The sequence below is a fragment of the Eurosta solidaginis genome, unplaced genomic scaffold (genome assembly GCF_040869045.1).
Source record: "Eurosta solidaginis isolate ZX-2024a unplaced genomic scaffold, ASM4086904v1 ctg00001458.1, whole genome shotgun sequence".
NCBI lineage: Eukaryota > Metazoa > Arthropoda > Insecta > Diptera > Tephritidae > Eurosta > Eurosta solidaginis.
Window position 1 is genome coordinate 21,365 of NW_027137137.1, and position 22,089 is coordinate 43,453.

The 22,089-nt window shown below is 33.0% G+C and overlaps 4 non-coding genes and 2 pseudogenes across 4 annotated transcripts; 4 read left to right on the top strand and 2 right to left on the bottom strand.

Annotated features, from left to right (window-relative positions):
* Nucleotides 1–784: 784 nt before the first annotated feature.
* LOC137236222 (5S ribosomal RNA) lies at nt 785–903 on the top strand. Its single transcript, XR_010948318.1, has one exon. It is a non-coding gene; the product is annotated as a 5S ribosomal RNA (ribosomal RNA).
* A 3,814-nt stretch (nt 904–4,717) lies between these two features.
* Nucleotides 4,718–10,582, bottom strand: LOC137236189 (uncharacterized; annotated as a pseudogene).
* On the top strand, nt 6,239–6,357 carry LOC137236223 (5S ribosomal RNA). The gene has a single exon (XR_010948319.1). It is a non-coding gene; the product is annotated as a 5S ribosomal RNA (ribosomal RNA).
* Nucleotides 10,583–11,681: 1,099 nt separating the features above from the next.
* On the top strand, nt 11,682–11,800 carry LOC137236196 (5S ribosomal RNA). The gene has a single exon (XR_010948292.1). It is a non-coding gene; the product is annotated as a 5S ribosomal RNA (ribosomal RNA).
* Nucleotides 11,801–15,613: 3,813 nt separating this feature from the next.
* LOC137236186 (uncharacterized) lies at nt 15,614–21,483 on the bottom strand (annotated as a pseudogene).
* LOC137236197 (5S ribosomal RNA) lies at nt 17,135–17,253 on the top strand. The gene has a single exon (XR_010948293.1). It is a non-coding gene; the product is annotated as a 5S ribosomal RNA (ribosomal RNA).
* Nucleotides 21,484–22,089: the final 606 nt, after the last annotated feature.

The window sequence follows — 22,089 nt, forward strand, 5'->3', positions numbered from 1 at the left end:
TCGTGGCAAAGGTGGAAAAGGATTAGGTAAAGGTGGCGCCAAACGTCATCGCAAAGTTTTACGTGATAACATCCAAGGTATCACAAAGCCAGCTATTCGACGTTTAGCACGTCGTGGTGGCGTAAAACGTATATCTGGTTTAATATATGAAGAAACTCGTGGTGTTCTAAAAGTATTTTTAGAAAATGTTATCCGTGATGCAGTCACATATACTGAACATGCTAAAAGGAAAACAGTTACGGCTATGGATGTTGTATATGCATTGAAGAGGCAAGGTCGTACATTGTATGGTTTCGGCGGTTAAATTCATTTTTACGGACATATTAAAACAAAATAAATACCCATTCAAACAAACGGTCCTTTTCAGGACCACAATATTTTTTAACAAAGATTTCAAAATTTCTCTAATACAATACATAAAAGAAAGATATATTATTAAGATGTACATGCATATGTAGTATGTATGTATGAATGTTCGTTTACACTAAGTAGCATACGTATGTATGCATAATGAAAACTCATGCAAATGAATATACCCCGACACAAGCCAAGCGATATAAATATGTGTATAATAGCAGGCTTATTTTACAAAAAGTGCATAAGTTCATTTTTGTAAAAAATCGGATTTAAGTAGCAAAAGTATCTGAATACACTAAACTATAAAGTATATAACAAAATTTACTTAAGTCGACTTATATCATTTAAAAAAAAAAGGACAAATTCACAACTGCAAGTATACACATTAAAGTAGCCATGCTTATACCGATTTAGGCAAACAAAATTTGCCAACGACCATACCACGCTGAATACATCGGTTCTCGTCCGATCACCGAAATTAAGCAGCGTCGGGCGCGGTTAGTACTTAGATGGGGGACCGCTTGGGAACACCGCGTGTTGTTGGCATATCCAACTTTTTCTTTTATTTTATGTATATATGTACATCGATTTTTTTTTTTTTTAATTAAATTGCATTTAATTGAATAAATACTTGGAATACAATTTAAAATTTCTATAGACTCAATGGAAAAATTTCATACGCGCGCATACATTTACGTGCATAATAATATTAGTTATAATTTGTTACCATATCAATTATTGATTTAAAGCTTATAAGCATTCATCATATTAAATTCAAAAGGAATCTACGTAGTACAAATTCATACTCATCCACCTAGTATAGTACTTAAAATGGACTCTGATGTCCGATTATGTTCAAATATGTATATTACAATCATATTGATAATTAATAAGCATTTAATGAGAATTTTTTTTTGAATGTCATGAAATGTCATTTAAATATACATACATATAAGTTGTAGACATCCAATATCAATAATCAATTCAGACTAAAATTCAAAACTTTAGATGCCTTCAAGTGAAGCCACATAGAGTTACTCTAGTGTTGCAATAGAAACATTTAAATATTTTTTAAAATAAAATATTGTTATTAAAACTTAACGAAGATAAGTTTTTTTGATTTCTAATATAATATATTTTATATATTTGAATGAAAATTTTGATTAGTACAAATATATTTTAAGAAAATTCACTTTATTGAGAAAAAATTCGATTTTATCAGTACAAAGTTTTGATTAAAATCCCTGACACTCCGAAAATATGAAATTCATCAATTTAAATGAACTCATATATTAAACTAGCACATTTCAGCTATCTAATTTTATATGAATATTTGCAATACCTTTAATATCTGAATTTTAATTAATTTATTAAAATGAAAAGTTTATCAAATGTAAATGGTACGTAGCACTGAAATGGGAATATTTGTCATCCATCTTTTCGCTGCGCTTCTCAAATTTTAAACAGAGTATCGTTTTCTTTGCGCTCGTATAAAAAAGTATAAATAGTGAGTTTGTGCTTTGTGTGCTTAATATTGATATATTTTCAAGTGTTAATAAACGTTTAAATAAAATAATTAAGTGAAGATGTCTGACACAATCGCTGTTGCAAATGTTAGCTCACCAGTAGCTGCTTCTGCTGCTGTTGCTGAGAAGAAAGTTGCTGCTAAAAAAGCAACTAAACCCAAAAAACCATCGGTTGCTCCCACTCATCCACCAACTCAACAAATGGTAGATGCATCCATTAAGAATTTGAAGGAACGTGGTGGCTCATCACTTTTGGCAATTAAGAAATATATTAGTGCAACATATAAATGTGACGCCCAAAAATTGGCACCATTTATTAAGCGCTATTTGAAATCGGCTGTTACTAGTGGAAAATTGATTCAAACCAAAGGAAAGGGGGCATCTGGTTCATTTAAATTATCAGCTGCAGCCACTAAATCTAGTGATGGTAAGTCAAAATCTGTGAAATCGGTTGATAAATCAAAAGCCAAAAAAGATAGTGCAACATTAAAGAAAAAATCGTCGAGTGGTGTCAAAAAGGCAAGTGGTGAGAAAAAAGTGAAAAAAGCTGTTGCCACTAAGAAAACCGCCGAAAAAAAGAAAAGTGAGAAATCTAAGGCTAAAGACGCAAAAAAGACTGGCGCCGTTAAAGCCAAACCAACCAAGTCGAAATCTGCCAGCGCTAAGCCAAAGGCAACAAAAGCAACTGCTGCCAAACCAAAAAAGGCTGCAACTAAAAAGCCAACCACAAAAAAGGCATCAGCTAAAAAATAAATATGCTGCGTTTTTTGTGATAATTTACAAGGACACAACATTCATTAATGTTGAATTATCAATAAGCCCTTTTCAGGGCTACAAAATATACAAACAAAAAGATCAAAAATTTATTCAATTAATTATTTACCCAATACGTCTGACTAAACGCTTCTACAGTTTTGCTTCGCCATAATACTTGAGTATAAGTATAAAAAAATTTCAATTGCGCCCTAGCTAGCGTGCTGACCAATTTCGAAATTGATGTTTCAATTGCAAAACAAAATTAAAAATTTTCGTCGACTTAGAAATTTCATATCTCTTTGTTAATTTATATTTTGTGGCCCTGAAAAGGGCCTTTTTGTTAACATTTTTCACTTTTATGCATATTTTCCTCAGTCGCACAAATTACTTGGAGCTTGTGTATTTGGTAACAGCCTTAGTACCCTCACTGACGGCATGCTTAGCCAATTCACCAGGCAACAATAGGCGTACGGCAGTTTGAATTTCGCGACTAGTAATTGTTGAACGTTTATTGTAATGAGCTAAACGTGATGCTTCAGCAGCAATACGTTCAAAAATGTCATTAACAAAACTGTTCATGATACTCATGGCTTTCGACGATATACCAGTATCAGGATGCACTTGTTTCAACACTTTATAAATGTAGATGGCATAACTTTCCTTCCTCTTACGCTTCTTCTTCTTGTCGTTTTTAGTAATATTCTTCTGAGCCTTTCCGGCCTTCTTAGCTGCTTTACCACTAGTTTTAGGAGGCATATTTAATTTTCACAAAATCACTTCACTATCACTAACACTTTTTAATATTTTCTAAGTGTTAAAATGCACACCTTTAAGTATATTTTTTCCGACAAACCATTCAAGCTATTCGTAACGATTCGTTAAAAATTGCTGGCAATAATTTGATAACATGCGATTGGGGTAGCTCAATGTACAAACGAAAAAGTATATAAGCGCAGCACAATTTGTGTTTAGGGAATAAAGTGTCCAAGCAATTCAGCTAGTGTGTGTATTTGTGAAAAAGTGTATTAAGTGAAATATATAACAACAATGTCTGGTCGTGGTAAAGGTGGTAAAGTAAAGGGAAAGGCAAAGTCACGTTCAAACCGTGCTGGCCTTCAATTTCCTGTCGGTCGTATTCATCGTTTGTTACGTAAAGGCAATTATGCTGAACGTGTTGGTGCCGGTGCTCCAGTATATTTAGCTGCTGTTATGGAATATTTGGCAGCTGAAGTTCTTGAATTGGCTGGTAATGCTGCACGTGATAATAAAAAAACTAGAATTATTCCACGTCATTTACAATTGGCTATTCGTAACGATGAAGAATTGAATAAACTATTGTCTGGAGTTACCATAGCTCAAGGTGGTGTTTTACCAAATATTCAAGCTGTACTTTTGCCAAAGAAGACCGAAAAGAAAGCATAAGTGATGTAATCGTCGATTTATATTCTTACGACGCCATATTTAAAACCGTCCTTTTCAGGACGACAAAATATATATACAAAGAGATTAATTATATTGTCATATATATGTATTTATCTATTTTAAAACAATTTTTTGAAAGAAAAATTTAAAAGAGCATAAGTAAACTTTTAGAAATTTTTTTTTTTTAACGAAATCTGCGTTAACAACTACTTCAATTAATAAAATAGTGTTTGAAAATGTTCATAAAAAAGTTGACTTATATCATTTTCCAGAAAAAAAAAACAGCAACATTAAAAAAGTACAGTATGCGCGCATACTACATATTGTATGTATATATGTACGTATGTTTGCATGAGCATCTCGACAAAGGCGCAAAAAGTTGTGGCTTGTATTCATACGTACCAAAGGTACAACCGTGCATACATACATACATATGTGTTTAGCAAATAAATGTGTATATACTCGTGAGTAGGTATACACACCATATTAAGGGTAAAACTACAGCTGCTACTATCAAAGATAGCAAGAATACGAATTTTCATTTTATTATTATAAAAATTGATAGTTGCTTCAGTTATTTTTGATCTTTGTTGTTTAAAAAATTTGTGGTCCTGAAAAGGACCGTTTATAATGTTTATTTTTATTAAAATATGGAATTAAGCACGTTCACCACGTATACGTCTAGCCAATTGAATATCTTTTGGCATAATTGTGACACGTTTTGCATGAATGGCACACAAATTTGTATCCTCGAACAAACCAACTAAATATGCTTCACTTGCTTCTTGTAATGCCATCACAGCTGAACTCTGGAAACGTAAATCAGTTTTAAAATCTTGAGCAATTTCACGTACCAAACGTTGGAATGGCAATTTACGAATCAACAGTTCGGTACTCTTCTGATAACGACGAATTTCACGCAAAGCGACTGTACCGGGACGATAACGATGCGGTTTCTTCACTCCACCAGTTGCCGGCGCACTTTTGCGAGCAGCTTTAGTGGCCAACTGTTTACGTGGCGCTTTACCACCAGTCGATTTACGGGCTGTTTGCTTTGTACGAGCCATTTCTCACTTTTATTTTTCACAATTTAAAATAAACACTGATCACTGAACACTTCACTTAATAAACCTAGTGCTGACATGTGTGAAAATACATATAATAAAATACATAAAAACGTTTCATATGTTCATTTTTTTAGGGTTGCAATATTGTGCGAGTTAAAATGAGATAGAAATATTTATGGCACATAATGGTAGCTCACTCAATGTTGTGGATTTTTGTATAAATAGCAGCTACTTTCGGTAAACCAGCTATTAGTTGTGAAGTGAAGTGATCAAGTGAAGTGTTCTTGTGAAAGCTAAAAAAAGTGCTAAATAGAAAAAATGACTGGTCGTGGCAAAGGTGGAAAAGGATTAGGTAAAGGTGGCGCCAAACGTCATCGCAAAGTTTTACGTGATAACATCCAAGGTATCACAAAGCCAGCTATTCGACGTTTAGCACGTCGTGGTGGCGTAAAACGTATATCTGGTTTAATATATGAAGAAACTCGTGGTGTTCTAAAAGTATTTTTAGAAAATGTTATCCGTGATGCAGTCACATATACTGAACATGCTAAAAGGAAAACAGTTACGGCTATGGATGTTGTATATGCATTGAAGAGGCAAGGTCGTACATTGTATGGTTTCGGCGGTTAAATTCATTTTTACGGACATATTAAAACAAAATAAATACCCATTCAAACAAACGGTCCTTTTCAGGACCACAATATTTTTTAACAAAGATTTCAAAATTTCTCTAATACAATACATAAAAGAAAGATATATTATTAAGATGTACATGCATATGTAGTATGTATGTATGAATGTTCGTTTACACTAAGTAGCATACGTATGTATGCATAATGAAAACTCATGCAAATGAATATACCCCGACACAAGCCAAGCGATATAAATATGTGTATAATAGCAGGCTTATTTTACAAAAAGTGCATAAGTTCATTTTTGTAAAAAATCGGATTTAAGTAGCAAAAGTATCTGAATACACTAAACTATAAAGTATATAACAAAATTTACTTAAGTCGACTTATATCATTTAAAAAAAAAAGGACAAATTCACAACTGCAAGTATACACATTAAAGTAGCCATGCTTATACCGATTTAGGCAAACAAAATTTGCCAACGACCATACCACGCTGAATACATCGGTTCTCGTCCGATCACCGAAATTAAGCAGCGTCGGGCGCGGTTAGTACTTAGATGGGGGACCGCTTGGGAACACCGCGTGTTGTTGGCATATCCAACTTTTTCTTTTATTTTATGTATATATGTACATCGATTTTTTTTTTTTTTAATTAAATTGCATTTAATTGAATAAATACTTGGAATACAATTTAAAATTTCTATAGACTCAATGGAAAAATTTCATACGCGCGCATACATTTACGTGCATAATAATATTAGTTATAATTTGTTACCATATCAATTATTGATTTAAAGCTTATAAGCATTCATCATATTAAATTCAAAAGGAATCTACGTAGTACAAATTCATACTCATCCACCTAGTATAGTACTTAAAATGGACTCTGATGTCCGATTATGTTCAAATATGTATATTACAATCATATTGATAATTAATAAGCATTTAATGAGAATTTTTTTTTGAATGTCATGAAATGTCATTTAAATATACATACATATAAGTTGTAGACATCCAATATCAATAATCAATTCAGACTAAAATTCAAAACTTTAGATGCCTTCAAGTGAAGCCACATAGAGTTACTCTAGTGTTGCAATAGAAACATTTAAATATTTTTTAAAATAAAATATTGTTATTAAAACTTAACGAAGATAAGTTTTTTTGATTTCTAATATAATATATTTTATATATTTGAATGAAAATTTTGATTAGTACAAATATATTTTAAGAAAATTCACTTTATTGAGAAAAAATTCGATTTTATCAGTACAAAGTTTTGATTAAAATCCCTGACACTCCGAAAATATGAAATTCATCAATTTAAATGAACTCATATATTAAACTAGCACATTTCAGCTATCTAATTTTATATGAATATTTGCAATACCTTTAATATCTGAATTTTAATTAATTTATTAAAATGAAAAGTTTATCAAATGTAAATGGTACGTAGCACTGAAATGGGAATATTTGTCATCCATCTTTTCGCTGCGCTTCTCAAATTTTAAACAGAGTATCGTTTTCTTTGCGCTCGTATAAAAAAGTATAAATAGTGAGTTTGTGCTTTGTGTGCTTAATATTGATATATTTTCAAGTGTTAATAAACGTTTAAATAAAATAATTAAGTGAAGATGTCTGACACAATCGCTGTTGCAAATGTTAGCTCACCAGTAGCTGCTTCTACTGCTGTTGCTGAGAAGAAAGTTGCTGCTAAAAAAGCAACTAAACCCAAAAAACCATCGGTTGCTCCCACTCATCCACCAACTCAACAAATGGTAGATGCATCAATTAAGAATTTGAAGGAACGTGGTGGCTCATCACTTTTGGCAATTAAGAAATATATTAGTGCAACATATAAATGTGACGCCCAAAAATTGGCACCATTTATTAAGCGCTATTTGAAATCGGCTGTTACTAGTGGAAAATTGATTCAAACCAAAGGAAAGGGGGCATCTGGTTCATTTAAATTATCAGCTGCAGCCACTAAATCTAGTGATGGTAAGTCAAAATCTGTGAAATCGGTTGATAAATCAAAAGCCAAAAAAGATAGTGCAACATTAAAGAAAAAATCGTCGAGTGGTGTCAAAAAGGCAAGTGGTGAGAAAAAAGTGAAAAAAGCTGTTGCCACTAAGAAAACCGCCGAAAAAAAGAAAAGTGAGAAATCTAAGGCTAAAGACGCAAAAAAGACTGGCGCCGTTAAAGCCAAACCAACCAAGTCGAAATCTGCCAGCGCTAAGCCAAAGGCAACAAAAGCAACTGCTGCCAAACCAAAAAAGGCTGCAACTAAAAAGCCAACCACAAAAAAGGCATCAGCTAAAAAATAAATATGCTGCGTTTTTTGTGATAATTTACAAGGACACAACATTCATTAATGTTGAATTATCAATAAGCCCTTTTCAGGGCTACAAAATATACAAACAAAAAGATCAAAAATTTATTCAATTAATTATTTACCCAATACGTCTGACTAAACGCTTCTACAGTTTTGCTTCGCCATAATACTTGAGTATAAGTATAAAAAAATTTCAATTGCGCCCTAGCTAGCGTGCTGACCAATTTCGAAATTGATGTTTCAATTGCAAAACAAAATTAAAAATTTTCATCGACTTAGAAATTTCATATCTCTTTGTTAATTTATATTTTGTGGCCCTGAAAAGGGCCTTTTTGTTAACATTTTTCACTTTTATGCATATTTTCCTCAGTCGCACAAATTACTTGGAGCTTGTGTATTTGGTAACAGCCTTAGTACCCTCACTGACGGCATGCTTAGCCAATTCACCAGGCAACAATAGGCGTACGGCAGTTTGAATTTCGCGACTAGTAATTGTTGAACGTTTATTGTAATGAGCTAAACGTGATGCTTCAGCAGCAATACGTTCAAAAATGTCATTAACAAAACTGTTCATGATACTCATGGCTTTCGACGATATACCAGTATCAGGATGCACTTGTTTCAACACTTTATAAATGTAGATGGCATAACTTTCCTTCCTCTTACGCTTCTTCTTCTTGTCGTTTTTAGTAATATTCTTCTGAGCCTTTCCGGCCTTCTTAGCTGCTTTACCACTAGTTTTAGGAGGCATATTTAATTTTCACAAAATCACTTCACTATCACTAACACTTTTTAATATTTTCTAAGTGTTAAAATGCACACCTTTAAGTATATTTTTTCCGACAAACCATTCAAGCTATTCGTAACGATTCGTTAAAAATTGCTGGCAATAATTTGATAACATGCGATTGGGGTAGCTCAATGTACAAACGAAAAAGTATATAAGCGCAGCACAATTTGTGTTTAGGGAATAAAGTGTCCAAGCTATTCAGCTAGTGTGTGTATTTGTGAAAAAGTGTATTAAGTGAAATATATAACAACAATGTCTGGTCGTGGTAAAGGTGGTAAAGTAAAGGGAAAGGCAAAGTCACGTTCAAACCGTGCTGGCCTTCAATTTCCTGTCGGTCGTATTCATCGTTTGTTACGTAAAGGCAATTATGCTGAACGTGTTGGTGCCGGTGCTCCAGTATATTTAGCTGCTGTTATGGAATATTTGGCAGCTGAAGTTCTTGAATTGGCTGGTAATGCTGCACGTGATAATAAAAAAACTAGAATTATTCCACGTCATTTACAATTGGCTATTCGTAACGATGAAGAATTGAATAAACTATTGTCTGGAGTTACCATAGCTCAAGGTGGTGTTTTACCAAATATTCAAGCTGTACTTTTGCCAAAGAAGACCGAAAAGAAAGCATAAGTGATGTAATCGTCGATTTATATTCTTACGACGCCATATTTAAAACCGTCCTTTTCAGGACGACAAAATATATATACAAAGAGATTAATTATATTGTCATATATATGTATTTATCTATTTTAAAACAATTTTTTGAAAGAAAAATTTAAAAGAGCATAAGTAAACTTTTAGAAATTTTTTTTTTTTAACGAAATCTGCGTTAACAACTACTTCAATTAATAAAATAGTGTTTGAAAATGTTCATAAAAAAGTTGACTTATATCATTTTCCAGAAAAAAAAAACAGCAACATTAAAAAAGTACAGTATGCGCGCATACTACATATTGTATGTATATATGTACGTATGTTTGCATGAGCATCTCGACAAAGGCGCAAAAAGTTGTGGCTTGTATTCATACGTACCAAAGGTACAACCGTGCATACATACATACATATGTGTTTAGCAAATAAATGTGTATATACTCGTGAGTAGGTATACACACCATATTAAGGGTAAAACTACAGCTGCTACTATCAAAGATAGCAAGAATACGAATTTTCATTTTATTATTATAAAAATTGATAGTTGCTTCAGTTATTTTTGATCTTTGTTGTTTAAAAAATTTGTGGTCCTGAAAAGGACCGTTTATAATGTTTATTTTTATTAAAATATGGAATTAAGCACGTTCACCACGTATACGTCTAGCCAATTGAATATCTTTTGGCATAATTGTGACACGTTTTGCATGAATGGCACACAAATTTGTATCCTCGAACAAACCAACTAAATATGCTTCACTTGCTTCTTGTAATGCCATCACAGCTGAACTCTGGAAACGTAAATCAGTTTTAAAATCTTGAGCAATTTCACGTACCAAACGTTGGAATGGCAATTTACGAATCAACAGTTCGGTACTCTTCTGATAACGACGAATTTCACGCAAAGCGACTGTACCGGGACGATAACGATGCGGTTTCTTCACTCCACCAGTTGCCGGCGCACTTTTGCGAGCAGCTTTAGTGGCCAACTGTTTACGTGGCGCTTTACCACCAGTCGATTTACGGGCTGTTTGCTTTGTACGAGCCATTTCTCACTTTTATTTTTCACAATTTAAAATAAACACTGATCACTGAACACTTCACTTAATAAACCTAGTGCTGACATGTGTGAAAATACATATAATAAAATACATAAAAACGTTTCATATGTTCATTTTTTTAGGGTTGCAATATTGTGCGAGTTAAAATGAGATAGAAATATTTATGGCACATAATGGTAGCTCACTCAATGTTGTGGATTTTTGTATAAATAGCAGCTACTTTCGGTAAACCAGCTATTAGTTGTGAAGTGAAGTGATCAAGTGAAGTGTTCTTGTGAAAGCTAAAAAAAGTGCTAAATAGAAAAAATGACTGGTCGTGGCAAAGGTGGAAAAGGATTAGGTAAAGGTGGCGCCAAACGTCATCGCAAAGTTTTACGTGATAACATCCAAGGTATCACAAAGCCAGCTATTCGACGTTTAGCACGTCGTGGTGGCGTAAAACGTATATCTGGTTTAATATATGAAGAAACTCGTGGTGTTCTAAAAGTATTTTTAGAAAATGTTATCCGTGATGCAGTCACATATACTGAACATGCTAAAAGGAAAACAGTTACGGCTATGGATGTTGTATATGCATTGAAGAGGCAAGGTCGTACATTGTATGGTTTCGGCGGTTAAATTCATTTTTACGGACATATTAAAACAAAATAAATACCCATTCAAACAAACGGTCCTTTTCAGGACCACAATATTTTTTAACAAAGATTTCAAAATTTCTCTAATACAATACATAAAAGAAAGATATATTATTAAGATGTACATGCATATGTAGTATGTATGTATGAATGTTCGTTTACACTAAGTAGCATACGTATGTATGCATAATGAAAACTCATGCAAATGAATATACCCCGACACAAGCCAAGCGATATAAATATGTGTATAATAGCAGGCTTATTTTACAAAAAGTGCATAAGTTCATTTTTGTAAAAAATCGGATTTAAGTAGCAAAAGTATCTGAATACACTAAACTATAAAGTATATAACAAAATTTACTTAAGTCGACTTATATCATTTAAAAAAAAAAGGACTGCAAGTATACACATTAAAGTAGCCATGCTTATACCGATTTAGGCAAACAAAATTTGCCAACGACCATACCACGCTGAATACATCGGTTCTCGTCCGATCACCGAAATTAAGCAGCGTCGGGCGCGGTTAGTACTTAGATGGGGGACCGCTTGGGAACACCGCGTGTTGTTGGCATATCCAACTTTTTCTTTTATTTTATGTATATATGTACATCGATTTTTTTTTTTTTTAATTAAATTGCATTTAATTGAATAAATACTTGGAATACAATTTAAAATTTCTATAGACTCAATGGAAAAATTTCATACGCGCGCATACATTTACGTGCATAATAATATTAGTTATAATTTGTTACCATATCAATTATTGATTTAAAGCTTATAAGCATTCATCATATTAAATTCAAAAGGAATCTACGTAGTACAAATTCATACTCATCCACCTAGTATAGTACTTAAAATGGACTCTGATGTCCGATTATGTTCAAATATGTATATTACAATCATATTGATAATTAATAAGCATTTAATGAGAATTTTTTTTTGAATGTCATGAAATGTCATTTAAATATACATACATATAAGTTGTAGACATCCAATATCAATAATCAATTCAGACTAAAATTCAAAACTTTAGATGCCTTCAAGTGAAGCCACATAGAGTTACTCTAGTGTTGCAATAGAAACATTTAAATATTTTTTAAAATAAAATATTGTTATTAAAACTTAACGAAGATAAGTTTTTTTGATTTCTAATATAATATATTTTATATATTTGAATGAAAATTTTGATTAGTACAAATATATTTTAAGAAAATTCACTTTATTGAGAAAAAATTCGATTTTATCAGTACAAAGTTTTGATTAAAATCCCTGACACTCCGAAAATATGAAATTCATCAATTTAAATGAACTCATATATTAAACTAGCACATTTCAGCTATCTAATTTTATATGAATATTTGCAATACCTTTAATATCTGAATTTTAATTAATTTATTAAAATGAAAAGTTTATCAAATGTAAATGGTACGTAGCACTGAAATGGGAATATTTGTCATCCATCTTTTCGCTGCGCTTCTCAAATTTTAAACAGAGTATCGTTTTCTTTGCGCTCGTATAAAAAAGTATAAATAGTGAGTTTGTGCTTTGTGTGCTTAATATTGATATATTTTCAAGTGTTAATAAACGTTTAAATAAAATAATTAAGTGAAGATGTCTGACACAATCGCTGTTGCAAATGTTAGCTCACCAGTAGCTGCTTCTGCTGCTGTTGCTGAGAAGAAAGTTGCTGCTAAAAAAGCAACTAAACCCAAAAAACCATCGGTTGCTCCCACTCATCCACCAACTCAACAAATGGTAGATGCATCCATTAAGAATTTGAAGGAACGTGGTGGCTCATCACTTTTGGCAATTAAGAAATATATTAGTGCAACATATAAATGTGACGCCCAAAAATTGGCACCATTTATTAAGCGCTATTTGAAATCGGCTGTTACTAGTGGAAAATTGATTCAAACCAAAGGAAAGGGGGCATCTGGTTCATTTAAATTATCAGCTGCAGCCACTAAATCTAGTGATGGTAAGTCAAAATCTGTGAAATCGGTTGATAAATCAAAAGCCAAAAAAGATAGTGCAACATTAAAGAAAAAATCGTCGAGTGGTGTCAAAAAGGCAAGTGGTGAGAAAAAAGTGAAAAAAGCTGTTGCCACTAAGAAAACCGCCGAAAAAAAGAAAAGTGAGAAATCTAAGGCTAAAGACGCAAAAAAGACTGGCGCCGTTAAAGCCAAACCAACCAAGTCGAAATCTGCCAGCGCTAAGCCAAAGGCAACAAAAGCAACTGCTGCCAAACCAAAAAAGGCTGCAACTAAAAAGCCAACCACAAAAAAGGCATCAGCTAAAAAATAAATATGCTGCGTTTTTTGTGATAATTTACAAGGACACAACATTCATTAATGTTGAATTATCAATAAGCCCTTTTCAGGGCTACAAAATATACAAACAAAAAGATCAAAAATTTATTCAATTAATTATTTACCCAATACGTCTGACTAAACGCTTCTACAGTTTTGCTTCGCCATAATACTTGAGTATAAGTATAAAAAAATTTCAATTGCGCCCTAGCTAGCGTGCTGACCAATTTCGAAATTGATGTTTCAATTGCAAAACAAAATTAAAAATTTTCATCGACTTAGAAATTTCATATCTCTTTGTTAATTTATATTTTGTGGCCCTGAAAAGGGCCTTTTTGTTAACATTTTTCACTTTTATGCATATTTTCCTCAGTCGCACAAATTACTTGGAGCTTGTGTATTTGGTAACAGCCTTAGTACCCTCACTGACGGCATGCTTAGCCAATTCACCAGGCAACAATAGGCGTACGGCAGTTTGAATTTCGCGACTAGTAATTGTTGAACGTTTATTGTAATGAGCTAAACGTGATGCTTCAGCAGCAATACGTTCAAAAATGTCATTAACAAAACTGTTCATGATACTCATGGCTTTCGACGATATACCAGTATCAGGATGCACTTGTTTCAACACTTTATAAATGTAGATGGCATAACTTTCCTTCCTCTTACGCTTCTTCTTCTTGTCGTTTTTAGTAATATTCTTCTGAGCCTTTCCGGCCTTCTTAGCTGCTTTACCACTAGTTTTAGGAGGCATATTTAATTTTCACAAAATCACTTCACTATCACTAACACTTTTTAATATTTTCTAAGTGTTAAAATGCACACCTTTAAGTATATTTTTTCCGACAAACCATTCAAGCTATTCGTAACGATTCGTTAAAAATTGCTGGCAATAATTTGATAACATGCGATTGGGGTAGCTCAATGTACAAACGAAAAAGTATATAAGCGCAGCACAATTTGTGTTTAGGGAATAAAGTGTCCAAGCTATTCAGCTAGTGTGTGTATTTGTGAAAAAGTGTATTAAGTGAAATATATAACAACAATGTCTGGTCGTGGTAAAGGTGGTAAAGTAAAGGGAAAGGCAAAGTCACGTTCAAACCGTGCTGGCCTTCAATTTCCTGTCGGTCGTATTCATCGTTTGTTACGTAAAGGCAATTATGCTGAACGTGTTGGTGCCGGTGCTCCAGTATATTTAGCTGCTGTTATGGAATATTTGGCAGCTGAAGTTCTTGAATTGGCTGGTAATGCTGCACGTGATAATAAAAAAACTAGAATTATTCCACGTCATTTACAATTGGCTATTCGTAACGATGAAGAATTGAATAAACTATTGTCTGGAGTTACCATAGCTCAAGGTGGTGTTTTACCAAATATTCAAGCTGTACTTTTGCCAAAGAAGACCGAAAAGAAAGCATAAGTGATGTAATCGTCGATTTATATTCTTACGACGCCATATTTAAAACCGTCCTTTTCAGGACGACAAAATATATATACAAAGAGATTAATTATATTGTCATATATATGTATTTATCTATTTTAAAACAATTTTTTGAAAGAAAAATTTAAAAGAGCATAAGTAAACTTTTAGAAATTTTTTTTTTTTAACGAAATCTGCGTTAACAACTACTTCAATTAATAAAATAGTGTTTGAAAATGTTCATAAAAAAGTTGACTTATATCATTTTCCAGAAAAAAAAACAGCAACATTAAAAAAGTACAGTATGCGCGCATACTACATATTGTATGTATATATGTACGTATGTTTGCATGAGCATCTCGACAAAGGCGCAAAAAGTTGTGGCTTGTATTCATACGTACCAAAGGTACAACCGTGCATACATACATACATATGTGTTTAGCAAATAAATGTGTATATACTCGTGAGTAGGTATACACACCATATTAAGGGTAAAACTACAGCTGCTACTATCAAAGATAGCAAGAATACGAATTTTCATTTTATTATTATAAAAATTGATAGTTGCTTCAGTTATTTTTGATCTTTGTTGTTTAAAAAATTTGTGGTCCTGAAAAGGACCGTTTATAATGTTTATTTTTATTAAAATATGGAATTAAGCACGTTCACCACGTATACGTCTAGCCAATTGAATATCTTTTGGCATAATTGTGACACGTTTTGCATGAATGGCACACAAATTTGTATCCTCGAACAAACCAACTAAATATGCTTCACTTGCTTCTTGTAATGCCATCACAGCTGAACTCTGGAAACGTAAATCAGTTTTAAAATCTTGAGCAATTTCACGTACCAAACGTTGGAATGGCAATTTACGAATCAACAGTTCGGTACTCTTCTGATAACGACGAATTTCACGCAAAGCGACTGTACCGGGACGATAACGATGCGGTTTCTTCACTCCACCAGTTGCCGGCGCACTTTTGCGAGCAGCTTTAGTGGCCAACTGTTTACGTGGCGCTTTACCACCAGTCGATTTACGGGCTGTTTGCTTTGTACGAGCCATTTCTCACTTTTATTTTTCACAATTTAAAATAAACACTGATCACTGAACACTTCACTTAATAAACCTAGTGCTGACATGTGTGAAAATACATATAATAAAATACATAAAAACGTTTCATATGTTCATTTTTTTAGGGTTGCAATATTGTGCGAGTTAAAATGAGATAGAAATATTTATGGCACATAATGGTAGCTCACTCAATGTTGTGGATTTTTGTATAAATAGCAGCTACTTTCGGTAAACCAGCTATTAGTTGTGAAGTGAAGTGATCAAGTGAAGTGTTCTTGTGAAAGCTAAAAAAAGTGCTAAATAGAAAAAATGACTGGTCGTGGCAAAGGTGGAAAAGGATTAGGTAAAGGTGGCGCCAAACGTCATCGCAAAGTTTTACGTGATAACATCCAAGGTATCACAAAGCCAGCTATTCGACGTTTAGCACGTCGTGGTGGCGTAAAACGTATATCTGGTTTAATATATGAAGAAACTCGTGGTGTTCTAAAAGTATTTTTAGAAAATGTTATCCGTGATGCAGTCACATATACTGAACATGCTAAAAGGAAAACAGTTACGGCTATGGATGTTGTATATGCATTGAAGAGGCAAGGTCGTACATTGTATGGTTTCGGCGGTTAAATTCATTTTTACGGACATATTAAAACAAAATAAATACCCATTCAAACAAACGGTCCTTTTCAGGACCACAATATTTTTTAACAAAGATTTCAAAATTTCTCTAATACAATACATAAAAGAAAGATATATTATTAAGATGTACATGCATATGTAGTATGTATGTATGAATGTTCGTTTACACTAAGTAGCATACGTATGTATGCATAATGAAAACTCATGCAAATGAATATACCCCGACACAAGCCAAGCGATATAAATATGTGTATAATAGCAGGCTTATTTTACAAAAAGTGCATAAGTTCATTTTTGTAAAAAATCGGATTTAAGTAGCAAAAGTATCTGAATACACTAAACTATAAAGTATATAACAAAATTTACTTAAGTCGACTTATATCATTTAAAAAAAAAAGGACAAATTCACAACTGCAAGTATACACATTAAAGTAGCCATGCTTATACCGATTTAGGCAAACAAAATTTGCCAACGACCATACCACGCTGAATACATCGGTTCTCGTCCGATCACCGAAATTAAGCAGCGTCGGGCGCGGTTAGTACTTAGATGGGGGACCGCTTGGGAACACCGCGTGTTGTTGGCATATCCAACTTTTTCTTTTATTTTATGTATATATGTACATCGATTTTTTTTTTTTTTAATTAAATTGCATTTAATTGAATAAATACTTGGAATACAATTTAAAATTTCTATAGACTCAATGGAAAAATTTCATACGCGCGCATACATTTACGTGCATAATAATATTAGTTATAATTTGTTACCATATCAATTATTGATTTAAAGCTTATAAGCATTCATCATATTAAATTCAAAAGGAATCTACGTAGGAATCTACGTAGTACAAATTCATACTCATCCACCTAGTATAGTACTTAAAATGGACTCTGATGTCCGATTATGTTCAAATATGTATATTACAATCATATTGATAATTAATAAGCATTTAATGAGAATTTTTTTTTGAATGTCATGAAATGTCATTTAAATATACATACATATAAGTTGTAGACATCCAATATCAATAATCAATTCAGACTAAAATTCAAAACTTTAGATGCCTTCAAGTGAAGCCACATAGAGTTACTCTAGTGTTGCAATAGAAACATTTAAATATTTTTTAAAATAAAATATTGTTATTAAAACTTAACGAAGATAAGTTTTTTTGATTTCTAATATAATATATTTTATATATTTGAATGAAAATTTTGATTAGTACAAATATATTTTAAGAAAATTCACTTTATTGAGAAAAAATTCGATTTTATCAGTACAAAGTTTTGATTAAAATCCCTGACACTCCGAAAATATGAAATTCATCAATTTAAATGAACTCATATATTAAACTAGCACATTTCAGCTATCTAATTTTATATGAATATTTGCAATACCTTTAATATCTGAATTTTAATTAATTTATTAAAATGAAAAGTTTATCAAATGTAAATGGTACGTAGCACTGAAATGGGAATATTTGTCATCCATCTTTTCGCTGCGCTTCTCAAATTTTAAACAGAGTATCGTTTTCTTTGCGCTCGTATAAAAAAGTATAAATAGTGAGTTTGTGCTTTGTGTGCTTAATATTGATATATTTTCAAGTGTTAATAAACGTTTAAATAAAATAATTAAGTGAAGATGTCTGACACAATCGCTGTTGCAAATGTTAGCTCACCAGTAGCTGCTTCTACTGCTGTTGCTGAGAAGAAAGTTGCTGCTAAAAAAGCAACTAAACCCAAAAAACCATCGGTTGCTCCCACTCATCCACCAACTCAACAAATGGTAGATGCATCCATTAAGAATTTGAAGGAACGTGGTGGCTCATCACTTTTGGCAATTAAGAAATATATTAGTGCAACATATAAATGTGACGCCCAAAAATTGGCACCATTTATTAAGCGCTATTTGAAATCGGCTGTTACTAGTGGAAAATTGATTCAAACCAAAGGAAAGGGGGCATCTGGTTCATTTAAATTATCAGCTGCAGCCACTAAATCTAGTGATGGTAAGTCAAAATCTGTGAAATCGGTTGATAAATCAAAAGCCAAAAAAGATAGTGCAACATTAAAGAAAAAATCGTCGAGTGGTGTCAAAAAGGCAAGTGGTGAGAAAAAAGTGAAAAAAGCTGTTGCCACTAAGAAAACCGCCGAAAAAAAGAAAAGTGAGAAATCTAAGGCTAAAGACGCAAAAAAGACTGGCGCCGTTAAAGCCAAACCAACCAAGTCGAAATCTGCCAGCGCTAAGCCAAAGGCAACAAAAGCAACTGCTGCCAAACCAAAAAAGGCTGCAACTAAAAAGCCAACCACAAAAAAGGCATCAGCTAAAAAATAAATATGCTGCGTTTTTTGTGATAATTTACAAGGACACAACATTCATTAATGTTGAATTATCAATAAGCCCTTTTCAGGGCTACAAAATATACAAACAAAAAGATTTATTCAATTAATTATTTACCCAATACGTCTGACTAAACGCTTCTACAGTTTTGCTTCGCCATAATACTTGAGTATAAGTATAAAAAAATTTCAATTGCGCCCTAGCTAGCGTGCTGACCAATTTCGAAATTGATGTTTCAATTGCAAAACAAAATTAAAAATTTTCATCGACTTAGAAATTTCATATCTCTTTGTTAATTTATATTTTGTGGCCCTGAAAAGGGCCTTTTTGTTAACATTTTTCACTTTTATGCATATTTTCCTCAGTCGCACAAATTACTTGGAGCTTGTGTATTTGGTAACAGCCTTAGTACCCTCACTGACGGCATGCTTAGCCAATTCACCAGGCAACAATAGGCGTACGGCAGTTTGAATTTCGCGACTAGTAATTGTTGAACGTTTATTGTAATGAGCTAAACGTGATGCTTCAGCAGCAATACGTTCAAAAATGTCATTAACAAAACTGTTCATGATACTCATGGCTTTCGACGATATACCAGTATCAGGATGCACTTGTTTCAACACTTTATAAATGTAGATGGCATAACTTTCCTTCCTCTTACGCTTCTTCTTCTTGTCGTTTTTAGTAATATTCTTCTGAGCCTTTCCGGCCTTCTTAGCTGCTTTACCACTAGTTTTAGGAGGCATATTTAATTTTCACAAAATCACTTCACTATCACTAACACTTTTTAATATTTTCTAAGTGTTAAAATGCACACCTTTAAGTATATTTTTTCCGACAAACCATTCAAGCTATTCGTAACGATTCGTTAAAAATTGCTGGCAATAATTTGATAACATGCGATTGGGGTAGCTCAATGTACAAACGAAAAAGTATATAAGCGCAGCACAATTTGTGTTTAGGGAATAAAGTGTCCAAGCTATTCAGCTAGTGTGTGTATTTGTGAAAAAGTGTATTAAGTGAAATATATAACAACAATGTCTGGTCGTGGTAAAGGTGGTAAAGTAAAGGGAAAGGCAAAGTCACGTTCAAACCGTGCTGGCCTTCAATTTCCTGTCGGTCGTATTCATCGTTTGTTACGTAAAGGCAATTATGCTGAACGTGTTGGTGCCGGTGCTCCAGTATATTTAGCTGCTGTTATGGAATATTTGGCAGCTGAAGTTCTTGAATTGGCTGGTAATGCTGCACGTGATAATAAAAAAACTAGAATTATTCCACGTCATTTACAATTGGCTATTCGTAACGATGAAGAATTGAATAAACTATTGTCTGGAGTTACCATAGCTCAAGGTGGTGTTTTACCAAATATTCAAGCTGTACTTTTGCCAAAGAAGACCGAAAAGAAAGCATAAGTGATGTAATCGTCGATTTATATTCTTACGACGCCATATTTAAAACCGTCCTTTTCAGGACGACAAAATATATATACAAAGAGATTAATTATATTGTCATATATATGTATTTATCTATTTTAAAACAATTTTTTGAAAGAAAAATTTAAAAGAGCATAAGTAAACTTTTAGAAATTTTTTTTTTTTAACGAAATCTGCGTTAACAACTACTTCAATTAATAAAATAGTGTTTGAAAATGTTCATAAAAAAGTTGACTTATATCATTTTCCAGAAAAAAAAAACAGCAACATTAAAAAAGTACAGTATGCGCGCATACTACATATTGTATGTATATATGTACGTATGTTTGCATGAGCATCTCGACAAAGGCGCAAAAAGTTGTGGCTTGTATTCATACGTACCAAAGGTACAACCGTGCATACATACATACATATGTGTTTAGCAAATAAATGTGTATATACTCGTGAGTAGGTATACACACCATATTAAGGGTAAAACTACAGCTGCTACTATCAAAGATAGCAAGAATACGAATTTTCATTTTATTATTATAAAAATTGATAGTTGCTTCAGTTATTTTTGATCTTTGTTGTTTAAAAAATTTGTGGTCCTGAAAAGGACCGTTTATAATGTTTATTTTTATTAAAATATGGAATTAAGCACGTTCACCACGTATACGTCTAGCCAATTGAATATCTTTTGGCATAATTGTGACACGTTTTGCATGAATGGCACACAAATTTGTATCCTCGAACAAACCAACTAAATATGCTTCACTTGCTTCTTGTAATGCCATCACAGCTGAACTCTGGAAACGTAAATCAGTTTTAAAATCTTGAGCAATTTCACGTACCAAACGTTGGAATGGCAATTTACGAATCAACAGTTCGGTACTCTTCTGATAACGACGAATTTCACGCAAAGCGACTGTACCGGGACGATAACGATGCGGTTTCTTCACTCCACCAGTTGCCGGCGCACTTTTGCGAGCAGCTTTAGTGGCCAACTGTTTACGTGGCGCTTTACCACCAGTCGATTTACGGGCTGTTTGCTTTGTACGAGCCATTTCTCACTTTTATTTTTCACAATTTAAAATAAACACTGATCACTGAACACTTCACTTAATAAACCTAGTGCTGACATGTGTGAAAATACATATAATAAAATACATAAAAACGTTTCATATGTTCATTTTTTTAGGGTTGCAATATTGTGCGAGTTAAAATGAGATAGAAATATTTATGGCACATAATGGTAGCTCACTCAATGTTGTGGATTTTTGTATAAATAGCAGCTACTTTCGGTAAACCAGCTATTAGTTGTGAAGTGAAGTGATCAAGTGAAGTGTTCTTGTGAAAGCTAAAAAAAGTGCTAAATAGAAAAAATGACTGGTCGTGGCAAAGGTGGAAAAGGATTAGGTAAAGGTGGCGCCAAACGTCATCGCAAAGTTTTACGTGATAACATCCAAGGTATCACAAAGCCAGCTATTCGACGTTTAGCACGTCGTGGTGGCGTAAAACGTATATCTGGTTTAATATATGAAGAAACTCGTGGTGTTCTAAAAGTATTTTTAGAAAATGTTATCCGTGATGCAGTCACATATACTGAACATGCTAAAAGGAAAACAGTTACGGCTATGGATGTTGTATATGCATTGAAGAGGCAAGGTCGT